At 35.4% G+C, this 20,751-nt stretch overlaps 1 long non-coding RNA gene across 1 annotated transcript in view; it reads right to left on the minus strand.

Annotated features, from left to right (window-relative positions):
- Nucleotides 1-1,863: 1,863 nt before the first annotated feature.
- The window catches only part of LOC147916422 (uncharacterized), a 43,972-nt gene continuing 25,084 nt past the window's right edge, over nt 1,864-20,751 (minus strand). The window contains exon 3 of the long non-coding RNA XR_015552985.1: nt 1,864-2,505. This is a non-coding gene — a long non-coding RNA (uncharacterized LOC147916422). The remainder of the gene's footprint in view (nt 2,506-20,751) is intronic.

Genomic DNA, 20,751 nt, shown 5'->3' on the forward strand with positions numbered 1-20,751 from the left:
TTCTGATTCTATTTCATTTACATTTGTGCCTAAATTTTGGTTTTTGTCCTTAGTTGTTATGTCTTCTAATTATGCAGGCTCTTCCTTACAATTTCAGCTACCTTCTTGGCTTGGGCTACCATTTTTATGCTGTTGAATCCTCTCTATTTCAATCTCTGATCACTCTCCCAAACTACAAGAACCAAAGCATAGCTACCTTTCATACATCTTTACTGGGTATTTCTAAATGAACTGATTAAGAATCATCCACTCAAAATCGATTCTGACACCTTAATTTCCTATAAGATCAATGTCATCATCCATCTAGTTTCTCAAGGTAACCACTATATCATGCCATATTGAACATATTCTTTTATTGTACACGATCTTTTTAATTTTGCTGAATAAATGTCTCTTGAATCTTCTTTCTCTTCATATTGTCAGTATCTAACTTTAACCTCTTGTCAAGACTTACATAAACAATTGCAATTTTCTCCTGAGTCTTCTCTCTTCTAAATCTACGCAGTTTCTCTTCTAATGTCACCCAAATAAACTACACAAAAATCAAATTTTCTGATTAAACATTGTTTTCTAGTGTTCTCAACTCCTAGTACTTACCACACTGTACTACATTTTTTTAATTTGCATTCTTGTTTGTTCATTAGGTAGTAAGGCTCAGTGTCTCACTCACTTTTCTGGTGACTAACCTGGTCCAGTGCACAGATAAGGTACAAATAATACTATAGCAGAGATGGCTGTCTACCAAAATTTGTGCTTCTCCTTCCATATTGTTGAGTTGTTGCTGGGAGACAGCTGCCCACCTGTGGACTACATTTCCCAGCTCTCTAATAATGTGTGTGACTAGTTCTCAACAGTGAAATTTTAGCAGAAGTGATATATCACTTCTAGGCCAGGGCTTTTAAAACTCGGTATATTCTACTCTCAGTTTTGCCTTTCACTAGCTGAATACAAAGAATTCCAAGGCCTTGGAGGAAGGAGAAACCAAAAGATGGAAAAAGCCTGAATCCCAGAAACACAACCTGTAGGTGAGCTACGCTTCTGCCAGAAGGACCTTCACTGGGGAATGCAAGTGAGAATCCATTTCTATTGTATTTAGATACATTTGCTTAAGGTGTTATAGTCGCTAATTACCCCAACTAATATAAGTAAATAATCAATAAAGTATTTTGATATTAATGTTTGTAATGTACCTGTGTATTGTACATTTGCACAAATGGCTGAAGGCACCAAAAAGAAAAGCATTCCTCTCTTGCATTTCCCCAAGTGCAGTTACAGTATAATGATCTGGGATTCATTACATGCCACATCCTTCAAATATAGAGAAAAAACCATTGTAGAATATTCATTTGGAACATATCACAAAATTTGCATCTTTATAAAATTTCTCTGTTTTAATAGTTATTTCACTTTAGCACACAATAGAAAGTACTATTTTTGCTTGAGAAATAAAAAAGAACACCACAAATAATTAAAGAGAATCTAGAATATGTTGACAACTAATTAGGGCAATGAAAGCATTTGGATGAGGGTCCAGTTAAAGCTATCCAATAAAAATAGACTAAGTATTTGGGAAATCATATTATGCACATTGCTTCTTCACATAAATCTGTGTAGGTATCTTGAGATTGTTTATTTTGCCCAATTTATGTATCAATGGTTTTTCTCATTTTTGCATAGTCAATTTATTTCAGTAAAATTGAATTAAGTGGGAAAAGAAAATTTAATCAAGAAGTTTCCCCTCCAGCACTCTATCCTTCCCATAATGCATTAGAAATTTGTGAGATGAGATTTTTGTTCATGTATATGTGAGGTGGTGATGAATGTGTAATATAGAAATCTGTTTAGAATTGAATTCTACGTAGATATATTTATTGGGTCTTTTTGAATATAGTACAATACATGATCACAGAGTCTGGTAATTTTTTACCAACTCGTTTTTGTTGACTTTTCTATCAGGAGAAGTCTGAAGTCCACTTAGTCCTTGTTACTCAAAGTGTGGTATGGACCGACCGCATCAACAACCCCGGAGCTTGTTGGAAATGCAGAATCTCAAGTTCCTCCTTAGTAGGTTTGTATGTGTTTCAAAATTTGAAAAGCACTGCTCTAGGTAACAAAGAGGAAATAAAGAGTGGGCTGATGACAGTTCCAAAGAGACTGCACTACTCTGAAAGAAAATAATTTTATTCCAGTTTAAATAAAATGTTTTCTTAAATTAGGATTGTTGTGAATAATATAATCTAGGCTAAGTCATTTGACTCTTTAGCCTTTGAGTACTAGCATTAAGCTTCAGGGAAAATAGGCAAGATTTTCTTTATATATACTGTATATCAGTTAAGATGTTTCCAGCTGAAAATAATGGAAAAATTCTCCTCCGCTATTCTTAAGCATTAAGGAAACCCTGGGAGTACAGGTTAGAGCAGGCCTCAGAGATGACTCGATCCAACAGCTCTGGCTTCCTTTGCTGGCAGTTCTCTTGGCTTTACCCTCCTTCTTGTGTAGCTTCATCTAGAAGATAGGAAAAGACAGTGATAAAAATGACAGGTCTTGCGCATGGCAAATTCATGTCCAGAGGAATAGAGACTTTTCTTGTGGCTAATACTTAAGAAAGAGGAAATTTTTCCCAGAATTCCCAAGCAAATATCTCCCCACATTTCATTGTTTGATTGGGATAGCATGCCCCTTCCAAAATCAATCCCTGGCATCCCAGGAATGTGATTCTTTCATTGGCTTGGACTAGAGTTCCTGAAACAATGACTGTCAAGGAGATGAAAGAAACTTGCTTGGTCTATTGTCTTGGATCAATCCCTCCAACTGCTTCTCAGGTCGCTAATCAATAAGGAGGGAGAAGGGTGAATACTGAGAAGCCAATCACACATTTACCAAATTCTACATTTCTTTTATTAGACTTTCATTACCGTGGCTCTCTCTCATTTCCATCCCTCAAATCATATTGTCACATGACTTTCTAACACTTCTAATAAAACTTAACTACTTAAATCCCATGACGCTTATACTCACTCTAGTCACTGCCTCCATTATGTCCAAAGCTGTACCCCTGGCTTTTTGGAGGGATGAATCTGTTTTTGTTTTTATTTGATTGTTTTGTTTTTGTTTTTCTCACCATAATTGCCTCTCAAAAGAGTCACTGAGGCCACTCTATCTATGACAATTTTTTTACAATCTCCATGCCCAGAATTTTATATCATCTATATTTCCCACTGCAGAAGCATCCTCCAATAGAGTGGAGCAAGCTATTCAATAAGCTGAGACCAATGTTTACCATACATGATTAAGTGAGAGGGAATTCTGTTGCATTTTAGATGACCAACTTGAATGTGTTCCCTCAAGTTATTGGAAAATACTTTACATTGAATGCTGCCAAAACAACTTAATAATCATACCACCTCTTTCAGGTATAAATCTATGGCAAACAGAAATGAAAGCAAATTATTCAAGCACAGGTCCAGAGAGATACAGAGCAGCACTCTCTGAAGTCTCAAACACTTTCCAGTGTCAAGAAAACTTCAAGTTGGTGTAACAGGGGTGCTGCAGCAACGACTTTTACTCCTCCTCTCTGTTAGCAAACTAGATTTCTTTGTTTGCTTAAGCATGTGGCATACAGTAGTCCTTCAAAATATATTTGTTGAATAAAAGAATTCTAATTTTCAGTAAACTGGCTGAAAGTTCCGTATCGTATTTTTTAAAATGATCTGTGAAATTTGCTTTATAAATAATTATCATTGGTGAATTGTCCAAACTATGATCAGAAGCTAATAGCAGCTCAGTGAAGAATTTTTATGGTATGTGTTTACCTTCTTGGCACTAGAATTATTTTGTTCTTTTTTATTTTATGGCTTAGAATTAATCATAAGATTGATGAGCAAAGCCTAAGCAGTAAATGAAGATATTGATTTTAAAAGAGTTTAAGCAAGTCGATTTTTACTGAAATTTGCCTGATATGAGTCAACATAAGAAAGTCTTTGTTCTAATGTTCCAGTCCTATTTATTCTTTGATCCCTGTATAACTCAACTGTGTTCTGTGCCAGTCTAAGACTTGGTCAAAGGCTGGTAAAGGCTTCTGGACTGAAGCATCTGTATGATATCTGTTGAAAAGAACTATGCTAGAAGACCTATTTCTATATATATTCTGTAAGCCGCAACGGATATAGACTTATTTTTGTTTACTGTATTTACAGTGATGGCGGGTTGGGTTGACACATACCACATTTAACCTATCAAAGAACAACTAGCTGAGGGCATGCTTTGCGCTCAGCACTGTGCTAAGTATAATGGGGTTTAGAGAAGAATGAAGATGCGATTTTTAAGGCATTTGCATCATGGGGTGACAATGCTGCAAAGTGAAAATATGGCAAACAATATAAGCAGTACAAATGCTAAACTGTGCAGTTTGGGAGAGCTACAGGCATACTAGGCTATAACAGTCATGAAAGTCTTTCTTCGTAAGAATGAAAGACCGACTTTATCTCATTATGCACAATGGCAGCGTGATGATTTCCTTGTCTTTCCTTGTCTCCTCCACCCCTTATTCTTATTTTGCATTGTCTACATAGTTTAGCAAAGTAATAGACACATAGAAGATCCTCAATGAACAATTATAGCATGGATGTTGAATACAAGTATCAGATGTATGTGTCTATTACAGGGGTAGAAGTTTCCTTACCAAGAAAATGACTGCATTTCCCCATCTCTCCAGTAGTCAGTGAAATGGGGTGGTAGCTGTGACAGTCTTCTCGTTCTGTACTCTAACAATGTTTGTGGAATACTCCACTCATCTTTCTCTACACTCAAATTCAATTTCAGTAATAAACATCCTAAGCACCGATGATTAATTAGGAAGCTGCAAGAAACATTGCATATTTAGAAAATTTCAGTTTAACCTTAGATCGAAAATCTATCTTAGTAATGCTACCTTTCTTCAAGGAAATATGTCTCTACTTGGAAGATTCTGATCAATATTGACACGTGGACCCTGTGCCACGTTAGCACGATGAAAACAGGACCAAAAGATATTCTCTTCACAGAAAAAGGACGTGCGTGCTTTCGTTCCTGCTACTGTGATAGAAATGTATCTGGAATCTTTCTTTGTGTACTAACTTTAACATATTTCAGTGTAACCCAGAATTACATGATCCTTCAACACCATGATAAGCCCATCCTGTTTGCGCATACGAGCAATGTTAAAAAAAAGACTAATATAAGTCAATGGAGAATGAATTAGACAATAATACGACAGGTAAACTAGTCATTTAAAGTCCCCAGAATAGTTCTCAGTGAATTGTCCATCATTCACTTTTCCTTGCAATTTAAGTGAAATATTACAGTAAATATCTTATTTTCAAAGAAAATCTATTTCCCTTTACAAATATATTTTATTATAAAAAGAGCAATAGTTCATGATGTGTGAATAATAAAAAGAAATCTGCTATCATCTCCACTCTGCCTTCTGTTTTTCTTCTACATAAGGATATGAGAATAGTTTGTGTGAAAATAACAGGAGACTAAAATTATCATGCATCATGATTTTGTAAGAGCATTATTTGATTCTTAGATTTAGATTAACAACAATAAGCAGAGAGTGTAGGTGAGACACATGTAATTTTCTACACCTCTTTAAACAGAGGTATACTATTCTTGAACTTGGTTGCTTCATGTTATTAGGATTTCAAACTTTAGTTTAGCTGTTTAATTAATGCTTCAAATTCTGCTTTTACAAAAATTGACTTTATAGAAAGAATATGGCTTTTAGTTCCTCTTTATAAATCCAGTTTTCAAAATCGCACACGTATCAAAATTATTCCGTTTGAGAAGGAGATGTCTGATCAGGGGCTCTGCTCCCGTTTTGTTCTTACATCATCTTTTCTGATATTTCTAGGAATTGGGATGCAGTGCTTGAAAGCACTAAACAAAAGTGACTATAAAAATTGGAAATGAGAAGTTCACAGCTTGTACTGTGCTCTTCCGTATAGAGTTAGACTTGGTTCCTTTTGTTATTTGTGAAGTTTTTCCTGCATATAATCCTCAGAGCTCCAACCAGTTGAACTTTCAACATTTGCTGATATTTTAGAAGCAGCTTTGTGTGGAGATTTTCCCTTATACTGGAAGACCAAGGAACTTATTTTCTTTATAGTATTTAAAAAAACTTTTTTGTTACAGATTTGGCTGAGGTATTCTACTGGGTGGTTAAAAGTTTAGACAAAAGTTAGTCATCAATAACCATGTTTCTCATAGTTTCAATAACCAGGTTTCTCATAGTTTCCGATTCTATCTTTCAGCAGAAAGTAGTTTTGTAAGTTTTCACCCCGGCTATTAAAATAAAAACCTAGAAACTTCCTAGGACAAACAGCAATAGTAACTAATATTCATATAAATACATGCAGCTTACAAGTACTTTCATAGTCTATATTTTAAACACAATTACCACCAAAATTCTGTGCTATGGATGTTACTACTATCCCCAATTTACATATGAGAAAACTAAAACTCAAAGAAAAATCTGACCAAGTCCCCAAGTCCACAAAACTACTAAATTAGAGAGGTGGGAAACAATCCAAAGTTTTTTGATTTCAAGTTTTCAACTCTTTCCACTCCAACAACAGGCCCTTCTAGAAGCCAATTTACCCGTGAAAAAAATGACTTTCTTACAACATTAAATCTCAATTGGTGGTTCATCATTTTATTTAACACTATAATACTGTCTAGGAATATGTGGTAGATTATCCACAGTCTATAAAATACACACACAGAATAATCAATTAACGAAAGAAACTTCTAAATGCAATTATAAGTACAACTACAAAAACACTTGTTTTAAGAGTGCGAATCTTAGCTACAGATCATGAAGGTCTTCAATCCTTAAGATACTGAATGTCATACTATCTAATACTTTCATTTGAAAACATCATTGGCTACAACTGAATAAAAATCGGGAGGGGTGGGTGTTTCTCTGATTTCTTCAGTCTTTACTGATATTTTACTGCTCTGAATTAGAGGTTAAGGCATAATTCAGCAGCTAATAAGATGTAGTCTTTGGTTTCTCACTTGTGTTTCACAAGTGTCTTACCTCTTTAACTAGATTTTAGGTAACTTAGGAGAAGACATCTCCACAATCTCTTCTTTTGAATCCTGGAGATTATTTAGCATAGGTCCTTGTATGGTGGGGCTGAGTAAATAATTATGCTTTATCAGACCACAATAGAAAAACAATTTTTAGGGGCCAGCCCCATGGCTTAGCGGTTAAGTGCATGCGCTCCGCTGCTGGCGGCCCGGGTTCGGATCCCAGGCGTGCACCAACGCACCGCTTCTCCAGCCATGCTAAGGCCGCGTCCCACATACAGCAACTAGCAGGATGTGCAACTATGACATAACTATCTACTGGGGCTTTGGGGGAAAAAAAGGAGGAGGATTGGCAATAGATGTTAGCTCAGAGCCGGTCTTCCTCAGCAAAAAGAGGAGGATTAGCACAGATGTTAGCTCAGGGCTGATCTTCCTCAAAAAAAAAAAAAAAAGTATTAAAAAAGAAAAGCAATTTTCAGTGGTCTTTTGTAAATTATCATAAACAGAAGATAAAATATGAGTTTTTAAAGTCATGCTCCTGATTTCTAATTTTCTGTCATTTAATCTGTAGCTGACTATACGCTGTAAACATACACGGTCCATTCTATGATAAAAAGTCTTATACAATAAGTCCTCTTAATGCAAGATTTTAACTTAATATGAACTAGTTTCCTCTACTTGCATGAAAATTGTCTCATAATGAAAATGCATAGCTGGTATATTTTCAGAGAAAATTTTTAGATATGTTGTGAAGCAAATAGGGACTACAGTTTTGTTTGGAAGTTTGAAAGTGGCTATATTCAAAGAAAATGATGCCGGGGAAAGAGAGTCAGCTTTTCCTTCATTGTTGATTGCTAAACTGAATCAACTAGGATGCTTTTTGTTGCAAGTTATGGAACACACCCCTCAAACTGCTTAATTATATTGGTTTATCTATATTTCTGAAAGGTCCAGAAGTAGAGTTAGTTTCAAGAATTGTTTATTTATGGCTTCTGCTCTTTTCCACTGAAATTCTCTTTGCCCTGCCCTATTCTAACTACAGAACTCATTGTCAAGTGTACTTCTGCCATTATAGCAAAATTACTGTGCATTTTCAGGCACGAGATGCACCACCGCAATGTTCTCCCCATCAAATATAATGAAGTTAAACTGATTATACTCACCATCAACTGATACCTGTCCTTGAGGAAACACCATGGGAGTGCCTCATTGGGGATGGAATTACCCATGATAAATTTATGAAAATTAAAAATCTACTCTAAACTGGGGCTCAACTCAATCCCAGCCATAATTCCTAAGAACAAATGTTGGGGAGAAAATCACAACGACCTCTATGAAAAACAAAACTATGATTATTTCCTTATGTAGAGTCTACATTTAGTTTCATATAGGTTATTATAAACCTCAGTCCATCATGATATTTTGAATACCAAAGAATAACTCAGAGGCATGATTGTACTGGACTCCAGCCTTCAGGATTTGAACATATTAAGTTATTACTTTACAATAATCATGATAATGATAATGTGGGAGACAATCTCTCCAGTAACTGTGACCTCATCAATGATAAGGACATTTTTAGAATTCAATTTCACATATATAAATATACCAGGAAAAAATTCCTTAAGTGAATATTTGTTTTGGAATTAATTAAATCTTTTCATTAACATAGTTAATCAAGAAATGTTATGCCCATTATACACTGGAAGAAACTGTGGTTTAGTGTGACTAAGTACTTGCTGAAGTTCATACAACTAAAAGTGGGAGCAGAAGAGCACAAACACAGATATTGTAAATTTATGTCTCTTTCTAATCTATTATATTAGACATAAAAGCATGCATAAAAAAGCAACATCTAAAATATACACTCAAATATTTAAGATTATGAAGATAGAGCAAGAATATAAAAATAATAAATACAGAATGAATCACTTGTATATCCCTTCTTAGGTTATATATTAAACCTCATTATGAAGTTTTCCACTTAGGAGCGAAGAAATGAAGACAGGTAAGATCAGCCCTTCGATTTAATAAAAGGCTGAGAAGTGAAGAAGGGAAAAAAGGCAAAAGAAGATACCGATCTCCATTTGTGATCAGGATTTTTTATGGTGAGGATTTGACCAGTGGCTCTCCCTGCCTCCATATATAAATGCAAGAGGAAATGAGTTTAAATCAAAGCAAGAAAAATATTCTTTTGAGAACCTTCTTGCATGTTTAAGAAATCAAAATATCTCAGTTCCTTGGAGATGATGCAGGTTTTCTACCCTTCCTGCCGCACAGGTTCCTACTTCTACAGCCTCTGCCCCATCTGTTTCTCACCATCTCTTTCCATTTCTCCCTCTCCACTGAGCCCGCCTCAGAAGCAAACATGCTTTTCTTTTTCCCATCTTAAAGTAAAAGTACTCTTCACCCACTACCTTCCTCCAGCTACTGATTCCTTTCTATGTTCCTGTCAAAGCTTGTATGTAGTTACTGTTTTTAATTTTTCTCCACCCATTTTATCTTGAATCCTTGCATATAGAAATGTTGCCCCCAATATTCCACTAAAACTGTACCTACCAAGGTCAACAATGGCTCTAAGTTGCTAATTCCAATGGTAAATTTTCAGTCATCATCCCACTTCACCCATCAGTAGTGTTTGACAAAGTTTATTACTCCTCCTTGGAACATACCCTTGGCTTCTTGAACATCATTCTTTTTAGGTTTTCCTTCTTTCTCATGCTCTTCCCTTCTCAGCATCTTTCGCTGGTATTTCCTAATTGCCCCAACCACTATATGTTAATATGAACTTGGGCCCACTCAGAAAATACTTATATACCTTTTCTACATTTACTCTTTAGGTGATCTCATCTGACCCCTTGAGTTTAAATATTATCTATATGCTAATAACTTCAACACTCATATCTAGAGCCCAAGCCTTATCCCTGAACTCTAAGTACATAAATCCAATTACCAACGTCAGTCCTTAGATGTCCAAATTCCTATTCTCCTCACCTACGCCCAAACTTGCTCTTCCCACAGTCTCTCTCTATATCCGTAAATGGGAACTTTACTTTTCGACAACCTCAACCATAAGCAAACCCTGTTAGTTCTATATTTTAAATATAGCTCTTAACTCTGCCTTGAATTTTCATCCAGATACATATATGACTTGGTCCCTTATCTCCATAAAGTTCGTGCTCAAATGTCACCTTTAAGTGAAGCTTTCCTGGACATATAGCAATTATTAGATTGGAAAAATAAAAAAGTTTTACTTGTTTATTATTGAGCTCTCCCAACTAAAATGTAAGCTCCATGAGAAAAGAATTTTTTTTCTTGTTTTTCTTCTTCTCTATGCTAGTGCCAGAACAATGTCTGGCATATAGTAGCTTGTGAATAAATATTTTTTGAATAAACATATAACTATTTGTCTCTAACATCACTTGGTACTTAGTTAAATACTGCCTTAGCATTCTTTTTATGTGTTTATTCTTTGGAGATTTGTTGTCAGAAGTTCATTGCAGATTGCTGATTCTGTAGCTCTACAGCTCAGGGTATCAGGCAATGAATAGACTAGATGCTCGATTTATACTTGGAGAATGTAAGGGAAAAACAGAATTGAGGAAGAATTAAAGGATAGGACGAAATTATTTTTGAATTAGAACACAGCCCACAGCTTGTTGTTTAAAGCCACTAGACTATTAGGGTTATTTGTTGCCACAGAATAACCTAATTTATCCTGATACATCACTTTAAAATTTTTATAGCTCTTTTACATATTTGGTCAATGTGATCATGATTAGTACCCCACAGGTAGTGTGATTACATTATTTATTGTTAAACCAGGACACTTTTGAGTCCTAAAGCAAACAGAGTGCTAAAATAGTTAAAATTATATTCTTTTTGAAACACTTATTTTTTGACTGAAAATGTATTGCATTATTTTGGTGGACTTATGTAATACTTCTGCTTAAAAATTATTTTCAGAAATATAGTTATTTCTAAAAATTAAAATATGTCAGTGAATATAAAAAATTAAAATAAACTGTATATTAATATCTTATACATTAAAATAAAACAGAACAGATAATTATTAGTATATAATCACACACTTTAATAAGTTTCTTAGATTTATCTCTCTAATATTGTATTTTTTAGTAGAATGTATTTTTTCAATATGATCTCAATATTCTTTTTTGTTTTCATAAAATTGCCTGGAGTTTAATTCAAACTTGAAATTTATGATTAAAAATATTGAAATTGTCATCACTTTCAGTTAACTTTTGTGTCGGAAGAAGATGCCAAGACAGATTCATATGTGCAAGAGATTTATGGAGGAGAAAGGAGAGGAGGACGAGGAGTAGGCAGGGAGAGTCTCCAGACCATGATGCAGGTCTGATACATGTGAAAGGAGAGGTTGAAGGAAGGAAGATAGTGTAGAAAGAGGACAGCTCTAAGGAAGTCTAGGCCAGGTTGCTGGGGAGTCTCCAAACACAGACTGCCCACGAGAGGAATCAGGCATCGGGGTAGAAAGTTCCAGCTCTAGTATCCCCACGAGGCTCAGCTATTGGCCAGTGTCTTAGTCTGCTCAGGGTGCTATGTGGTAATACCAGACTGGGTAGTTTAAACAACAGAAATTTATTTCTCAGAGTTCTGGAGGCTGGGAAGTCCAGGATCAAGGTACCAGCCAATTTGAGTCTTGGTAAGAGCTCTCTTCCTGACTTGCAGACAGCTGCTATCTCACTGTGTCCTCACATGGCAGAGGGAGAAAGAGAGAGCAAGCTCTCTGGTGTCTCTTCATATAAGGACGCTAATCCTATTGGATCAGGGCCTACCCTTATAACCTCTTTAACCTTAATTACCTCCTTATAGGCACTGTCTTGAAATACAGGCACATTGGGGGTTAGGGCTGCAGTATATTTAGGGGGCAACATTCAATCCATCACAGCTGGGTTGATCTCAGAGGGAATATACTTCAGCATGAATGGCACACCAGATGCCCACTACACTCATTCTGGCAGTTTCTCTTGAAGGAAAATGTGAGCAGCCACAACTCCTCTCTTTGTAAGTGCTGAAGCATCTGTCCACAGAGAACCAAAATGCTCAATGGAAAGTATTCTAAATTCAACTTTTATATTAAAATATATAAATATTTTACCTGCAAAATATTCAGTTAATATTATTTTGCCTCCATTAAGAGCAACTTTCTTTGACAAATACATTTTACAACATAAACTCATGAAATAAACTATGTTCAAAATTAGATCTGCAAAATCATAGGCTACTTCAATTTTGCTCCATAATGATGCAGAATATAAATGTATCCAATTAAAAATAGGAGTTCCATTAAAGATACTTTCCACAGATCAAGATATCTAAAGTGCAATTATAAAATTTCAAAAAATAAATCTTATACATGATTTCAGTTATCATCAATTTCTTTTTAGTTTCTGCCTTTATTTTAGGGGTATTTTATTTCTGCCTTTATTTTAGGGGTATTTATCTAGATATTTTAGGGGTGAATTTCAATGTTGTTTTGCTTGCAAGTTTTGTTTTTAAAAATTACACAGCAACTGATTCATTGAATACTTCAATTACAGATCTCCAACTGATTTTGACCAACATCCAAACCAGATTTAAAGACTTCTTAAAATGTCCAACACCATCGCAGGACACTGATGTTCTATTTTCTTCTAGGTTCTGCTTAGAAGTTCTTCTAATAGTCAAATATTTCTAAAATCTTACTGATGATAGGCAGCAAATAAAGTACATGCCTTTGTGAAGACACATTATTTTGTATTCAACATCATCTTTGCTTCAAAAAATGTGTAGTTCAGTTACTCTGTGTGTATGCATAGTGTTATAATATTTGTCAATTTTGACAACTATAGCTTCTGTTTTGATTGGTAGTATATCACAGTTTGTTTGGAGACAATTATGAATTATGAGTTCACTTCAGCCAATTCAAAATACATTTCTGCTCCATAGAATTCTTAATTTATTAGGACATTTTTTACCAAGATAACTCCTTCAAACAAAAAACTGGATTCTTATTATCACTGTTAAAGCAAATAATTTTAAAGCATTCACAATAGTATTTGCAATAATAACAGATGCTTCATCTTCAACAGAATGAAACTCAAATAACTTTTCTTTGAATTGGATGGAAAATAGAATCATTAGAATTTAGTTAACTAATGTTTGGTTTGAAGCATTTAATGACAGTAATGTAAAACTGGTAGTATTTAGTTGTTTACAAAACAACTCAATTATTCTAATGATGTAGCAAATACATTAACACATATCTCTCAACTTATTATACATGAACAAGAAACTTGGAATTGTAAATTACCAAATTTAATTTAGAATAGTTTCTTTTTCAAAATGAAAAGTCATGTTTTTCATAATGATGTAAAAACGACTTATGGGGTTAAATCTTCTTTGGGCACAGTTGTCTTTAACTTATGAACTCGGGACTAATGCTTCCTCATCATGTTTGCTTCTTCTGAATTTCATGTGATCAGCAACATCGCTATGATCTCTGTGGTGGATGATAAGTGTAAAAAATATTTTGTGCAAGTTGCATGTTCAATATTCATGGTGCTGTACAAGTTGCACATTGCAATATTCACTGCCTTAATATTTCATCAAAAACACATTTTTATTTGTATTAGTTCATTACTGAGGAAAAGATTATTGCAAAATTATAAATGAAAGTGTTACCAAAAATAATATAATTAGCTGTTGATTTATACCACAAAATACATGATAAAAATCACTCTAGCAATAGTATTCAGACTATTATCTATGGCAAGATAGCGTGATCCCTATTTCCTGCACATATTTCGTGAGTACCAAATCTATCATTTCCCATCTTTACCACTCGCCCCCTCGATTGGCAGCCTTCCTGCATCTCTCAAGCCAAGCATGTGCAACAGGGCAACAGGCTGTTATGGGGGCAATCAGTCAGTCAGACACATCAGCATCAAACACTTCACCTACTACCACCCCAAGCCAGGAGTTAGCTGACTCTAGATACTTGTATCTGGATTCATTCCATTTCATCAAGAATGTACTACATGCCGTCCTAAACAGGAGATGTTGGTTATATTACATCCGGAAAAGGGTCAGGAAGAGAGAGGCACGTATCTCAGTTTAGTTTTCTTTTGTTTTTCATATTTAACTACATGTTAAAATGAGTTCCCTGTTCACAACACACGCATTTCACACGGTACTAGAAGATATCACAGTAGAAGCTGGAAGTACTCTGCAAAAAATGGAAGCTGACCAAATTTATCATGTTTTATTTTAAGGTAAATAGTAATAATCCTTCCTTAAAATACGAAAAATTTGAAACAAATGCCAGGATAATAGGCTTAAACTAAGACATATGGTCATTTTACCTTAGATTACTATGGTAGTAATTGTTTTAGGCTACCTTTCTTTTTTCCTTCTTTTATTCTTCTTCTGGTAACAGATGCAACCCATCTCTTTTATCACAAGTGTGAGCATGTGGCCCAGGCCCGGCCAATGACAGTAACCAGGGATGATGACGTGTTCCAGGCTGGGCCAATCAGAGTCTATTGCAAAACTTCCTGCTGTAGCTATTGCAAAAGATTCTCTCCCTCCTCAGTGTTAAGAGGCTGAGAGAATGTGAATCTGGAGCTGCTGATGACCATCCTCCTCACCACGGGAAGGGATCAAAGCTGAGTGGTAGAGAGAGACAGTCAGAGACAGAGAGAGACTGAGAGATCTGATAATATTATTTGAGTCCTGGGTCCACTCTTCACTGACCCTAGTTCTATCACAATTCCCAGGGAAGAGAAAGATTCATGTTACAGGTAGCTTGCATTTGATTGTTTTTTTGACTTGAGAGAGACACGTAAATACAAATAGATATCTATCATTCCCATTTTGCAAGTGAAGACCTAAAAAGTAGAAATGCTAAGTGACACATACCCATCTGGTTAATGAAAAAAAAAAAAGATTCCAGCATACATTTCTTTGTAAACTGAATTTATATTAAGGAAATATTTTTTCTATTTTAAATGATTTATAACACCAAGGGCATCTGACTACAAGGTCAGTTCTCATAATAAAAAATGAACTCAGTAATACTTTAAAATTACTTTAAAATAAGATAATAACTTTCTGATGAAACACTAATATTTGAGATCTTAACAATCCTTGAATGTCTTTCAATAACCTTCTCAAAATAAATGTGCTTCAAATGTATTATCTATTACATTATACTTCTTCCTGTCTAGCCCACTGCTGTTATTAGAGAGGTAACAATGTCTAAATCTTTAAGAAAATAACTTGGTTATGAGTAGTCATATTATTTTGAAAGTTCTGGCCTATCCTAGGTCTTTATGTTACACTGGTTAATCTTTTCCCATCTCCCAAATTCAGTGCTTTAGTAAAGAGATGTGAATCCTGGTAGTTATAAATTATGACTAAATAAATAAAACTTCTTAAAAATAAAACTCTCTACTCAATAAGTGTTCAACTGATCCTATTATTTTATCTAGATGACATTAGATTATAACTAAGGGGATTCTTGAAATACAAACAAGTCACTAAGGTCATCTGGACGAGACTGTTCACACAAGAATAGGATCTGTTCCTTTACTGTGGCGATTGTGGCAATCTTTGTGGGTTCATTATGTGGCTAAAACTTTGGGAACTTTAAGCAACGCATTGTTAAATTAGGTGCTTCTCTCCTTTCCATCCTACTAATCTGGTTTACTAGAGTCATCAAGTTACTGACCAGCACCAGTAACAGGAGACCTTCCAGAAAAGTGATGCATGATATAGGATGTATCTCCAGTTCATCATACCTAAATCCTGGGCTGCCAGATTATTTCAGCTCACATTCCAACTCAGCTCAAACGGTGGTGACGGGTGATGGCCCTAGCATACCGTCATGACAAGGAAGCCATATCTAATCTCAAAAGAAAGTATGCCATAATTGAATGGAAATTCTACTCTTTAAAAAGGAGGAAAGGAATAGCAGAACAACTGAAAAGTTCTCTGCCTAAGGGACCCTCTTCTTTTGAGATATTTCCATACGTTTAATTCAGATCTAGTGCATTTCAATATCCTTGGATGGGGGAGCCACTCATAAAGCCAAGGCTTAAAATATCCATTGATTTCTCAGTATTGAACTCAGTCTAATACTGCTGGGAATGTGAACTTATCAGGTGTCAGGTTACTGCCAGACATCATTCCACTGGGTATTTTCCTAATACAAAATGCAGGAAAGGACTTCTGACTGGCTGAATCCTGGATCCGCTAAGGGATGCTTCAAGGAAAATGAATTTCACCTCACCCAATCTTGCAGTAAAGAAAGTGAAGCGTTTTTTGAAACAATTATTTTTTCCTGAAGAGTAAGCACGCATAAGCCCACTGTCATGGAACAGTCAGGAGTTAGAGAAATGTCAGGAAGATTAAAAACAAAAGCAAAAAACATTGAAAGAATGAGTGTCCAAAGGAGCTTTCTACACCCTTCTCTCTGGGAAAGACGGATTGTCAACAACTGCTTACATTTCTGCAGAACTCCAGAAAGCTGTTCCTTTCTGAGAGTGGTCTGTGTTACCATTTACATTACTAACCATATCCATAAATTTATGTAACTTTTCCCACTTAAAAATCTCTCTCACTATGTCTGCATAACCCCATAATGCCATCACTATCCCATTGTGACAACTGGAAATGAGAAAAAGAAACCAACCTTTCTTCCCTCCATCTTCCCACACATATTTAATTTGTTGTCTAGAAAATAAACACAATAAAACAAGATAAAATTAAAATTGAAATGTTTACATAAGGAAATCCAAAGAAAAAAAGACACTCAAAAAAGGATTATTGACATATAATTGAGAAAACGGTACAAAACTTATTTTCCTGGGAACAGGCCTCATATTTGACTCTGAGTTATCAAGCAGCAGTTCAATGAGGCAACAAAGCAAAAATAACACCAGACAAAGTTAAACAGGCAAGGAAGAATTTGTTCAAATTATTGCAATAAAGGAGAGAAACTGAACTCAACTCAGCTGAAACAAAAGGTGGGAGAGTTGTTAAGAGCTGGAATGAGCTGGAGGAAATGTACTGTAGAACATTAGGGGCAGGTTGATCAATGAGATGTGTGGAGCACATTGAGTTATTCCTGAGTTTGCAAACGTTTTTCTCTGTGATTAGGCCAGCTGCGTTTGTTAATTGGCACCCACAGAAATTAGGCTCCTAACCTCCTACAGAGACTGGGAGATAGAGGTGCTATCTTATTCTGTGGTTACATTTCAAAGAGATGGTTCCCATGTCCTTGAAAAAGACATTTCCTGGCTTGTAAAAGTGACAGAAGGCTGAGAGAAGAGTTACATACATTTCAAAGGGGCAGAGACAGAATTGACAATTACAAGTTTTCTAAAGTAAATGCTCCCAGAAAAGGGAGGTCAGGGGCCTAGAGGCAGAAAGAGGCTCGTCTGAAGTTTAGTCAAGCTGAGGAGAACATTCAGGCCCTCCTGGTCAGAGGATGGGAGGTTTCATTATGTTGTTCACTAACTTCATACCGTAAAAAAAAAAAAAGTTGACCTATAGAAGAACATATATTTCTAAAAGTGAAATACAGTTAGAGATAAATTCTTCCAATCATTCCTTATACATAAAAAATTGTAAGGAAATAAAGAGTATCTTTCATAATATATTTACAGCAAGTATCACCGTAGCTGCATAGAAATTTTTCTTCAACGTAGGTGGAAGAAATAAGCCAAAATACAAGTTATTTATTAAATTTGAGAAGGAGGGGGCATAGATAACTACAGAGTTTAGATTTTCAGATGATTTGCTCAATCAGATGACAGATTAAAGAATGAATAGATTATATGTCATAGAGGCAACCTCCATGTTTCCTAGGGAATTTAGCAGTAGCAATGTGTTTGTAGTTGTGCTTCTTGATGAGTCCCTACTGATGATTATTAATTCCCTGCTACAGCCTAAAGAGGGAGGGGTAGGACTCATACTTCCTTATGATACTGAGAAATGTCAAAACCCACATGCATCCACAAAGAAGTCCATCTCATCACTGCATGGAGGTAGCAAATGTATAGGCAATGTCTGCACTGCACCAAGGATAACATACAAATACTGTCTCATTTATTCCCCACAAAAACCCTTCTGAAATGGATTGGATTTCTATAACTACTTTAAGTACTTTTCAATTTCTTTAAAAGTATAAAAACGCTTTAAATACTTTCTGTTAGATACTTTAAAGGCCCGGCAAGTCACTTGACTTAATTTGTATACTATTACAAAGTCAGTAAATGGCAAACTTGGATTTGAACCCAGATGTGTCAGACTCTAAATCTGCTTGATTCTTTTCACTATACTGGGCTAACTATCAAATGAAATAGGGTCCTAAAATCATATAATTTTAGAGGAAGGCAGATAATATAAATATGCAGTGTTGGCCATGTATGAAGTAGAGGCAGAACTATAAGAAATATTTAATTTTCCTTTTCACTCAAAAATAATAAAAACAATAGCACAAGTGCTCTGCTAAACAGCAATTGACATTTGGTCTCAGTGTTAGGATAGGAGAGGGAATGGTGGGGATGACTGTGGTGAACTACAGGGAAAATGACCTCAACCCAGCCAATAATCACAAAGTTTGAACAAAGATCCACTGATATGAAATTTTCTGATACTCCTTTCAAGAGAAGTCAATTATCCACATATGAATTGAAATCTCCCAGTTCTAATTAAGAATAAAATATAAATATCGTGTAGGCCAACACTGTATGAGTCAAACAAAATACATCTGTGGACCATCTGAGGCCCTCCAGCTGCCAGTTTGCAACCTCTGATAGGAAAACGCACTCAGTATAGCACTTAGATTTGTTAAAAGCAAACACTGCACAGGAAGGCAAATGAGGCAGGAATGGGATAAAACAGCAAAATGTTTCCCAATGAGTGTATTCCTCTTCCTCCTCTTCCAGTTATCGACAGACAGGATATAAAGCACTGAGGTTAATATCTTTAAAGGGGAGGATAACCCCTGTTCAATAGACTCTGTTTAATATGCTAGGAATATTTGCATCTCACTTAGACACATTTTAAAAATGTGTACTCCATTCTGGAAAGTGAAGCTAAATAAAGAAATGTTGTTGTAACAGGAATATTCTACGTTATTAAATATTTCAGCAGTTTTATTTTAAATATACCACAATTGTAGAAATGGTCTATATAACTTGATAATTCCAAGTGACTTTAAAAGACATGGGTGTCTTTCTTAGGCTGATTGTACTAGATAATTTATGTATATAGATGTAAAATAACTAAATGTAAACACATACACACATGCACACACACACATGCACATACACACACATGCACACACACACTGCAAGGTCCCCTTTCAACAGATTTTAAGCATTTATTTGCTGTCATATTCACATGGTACTAAAAATGTGCTACTTTTGACATTGTATTCATTTTGTTGTATGCATGGCATTGCCACTACTAGCTTGAGTCTCCACAATAGTAACAATAATTCAGTCCAAGTCTGCCTGATTCCAGTACTTATTTAACTACGTCATGTTGCCTCATGCACTTTTGCATTTCTTATAAATCTATGCCTGAAACATAATAGATACTCAATAAACATCAAATGACTGAATAAACAAATACATAATTACATAAATGTATATCTCAGCCTGGAGCAAATGGGAGGATTCTATCAATACAAGAGGCACCACAGTACAGCGGAATGAGAATAGACCTGGAGCCAGATTTCTAAAATTTTGAGGTTATGAATGGCAGTCTGATTACCTATGAGATAAATGAACTCAGACAATTTACATATCTTTTGTGAATAACCTCATAGGTCTGTGGTAAGGACCACAGAAAATGTCACATTTCAGGACACTATTTCTCTGTGTTGCTTCTTTTGTGTTGATCTTTTTTGTTCCAGATAATATATAATTTATTAGCAACACCTGTAGTATTATTTATGAGCTGACAGTGTAAATTACTACTAAGCTGGTAAAGTGCTCATCTCTCTTGACCGTTAACTAGAAAATGTGGCATCACCAAGGCTAAAATGGAATGTGCAAAATTTAAGCACCATCAAATCCTCCAGTCCCACAATACTGTCCTTCATAATGTTCTTCCTTTGATCAGATTTCTAATGCAAGCATAAAGGCTTTAGATTCAGTATTCCAAGTAACACCTCTAGAATTCAGATCTGTGTGTGCAATACTATGTCCAGAGAATAGAAAAGGCTAAGAGACATTCACCTCTCTAGAAGATAACGGTTCATATGTATCCATCATGGAAATGGGTAGGGAACAAAAATGAGATTTCTAAACTTTTAAAAGTTTATATAGTCTCAGGACTCTGATCTCTGAAGCGCTGGGACCCCTGGGATGAGTCAAGAACCATCCCTCAAATGTTATAGATTAATGGACCTGTGTCCCATGAAGCTTGAACATGACCTGGCTTATTGTGATGCACCATAAATGTGTTGGAAGGAAAGAAAGAAGGAAGGGAGGAGGGGTCAAGTAAGGAGAAAGGGAGTAATTGAAGGAGGAAGGAGAATGAAAAAGGGAAGAAAGAAGGAAGGAAGGAAATGTACTTATATAAATTGGTTGGATTAATCACTGCAAAACACTTTTTGTAAATAATGTGTTATAATGTACCTGA

The sequence above is a fragment of the Ceratotherium simum genome, chromosome 8 (assembly GCF_057802395.1).
Source record: "Ceratotherium simum simum isolate JZ-2026a chromosome 8, ASM5780239v1, whole genome shotgun sequence".
NCBI lineage: Eukaryota > Metazoa > Chordata > Mammalia > Perissodactyla > Rhinocerotidae > Ceratotherium > Ceratotherium simum.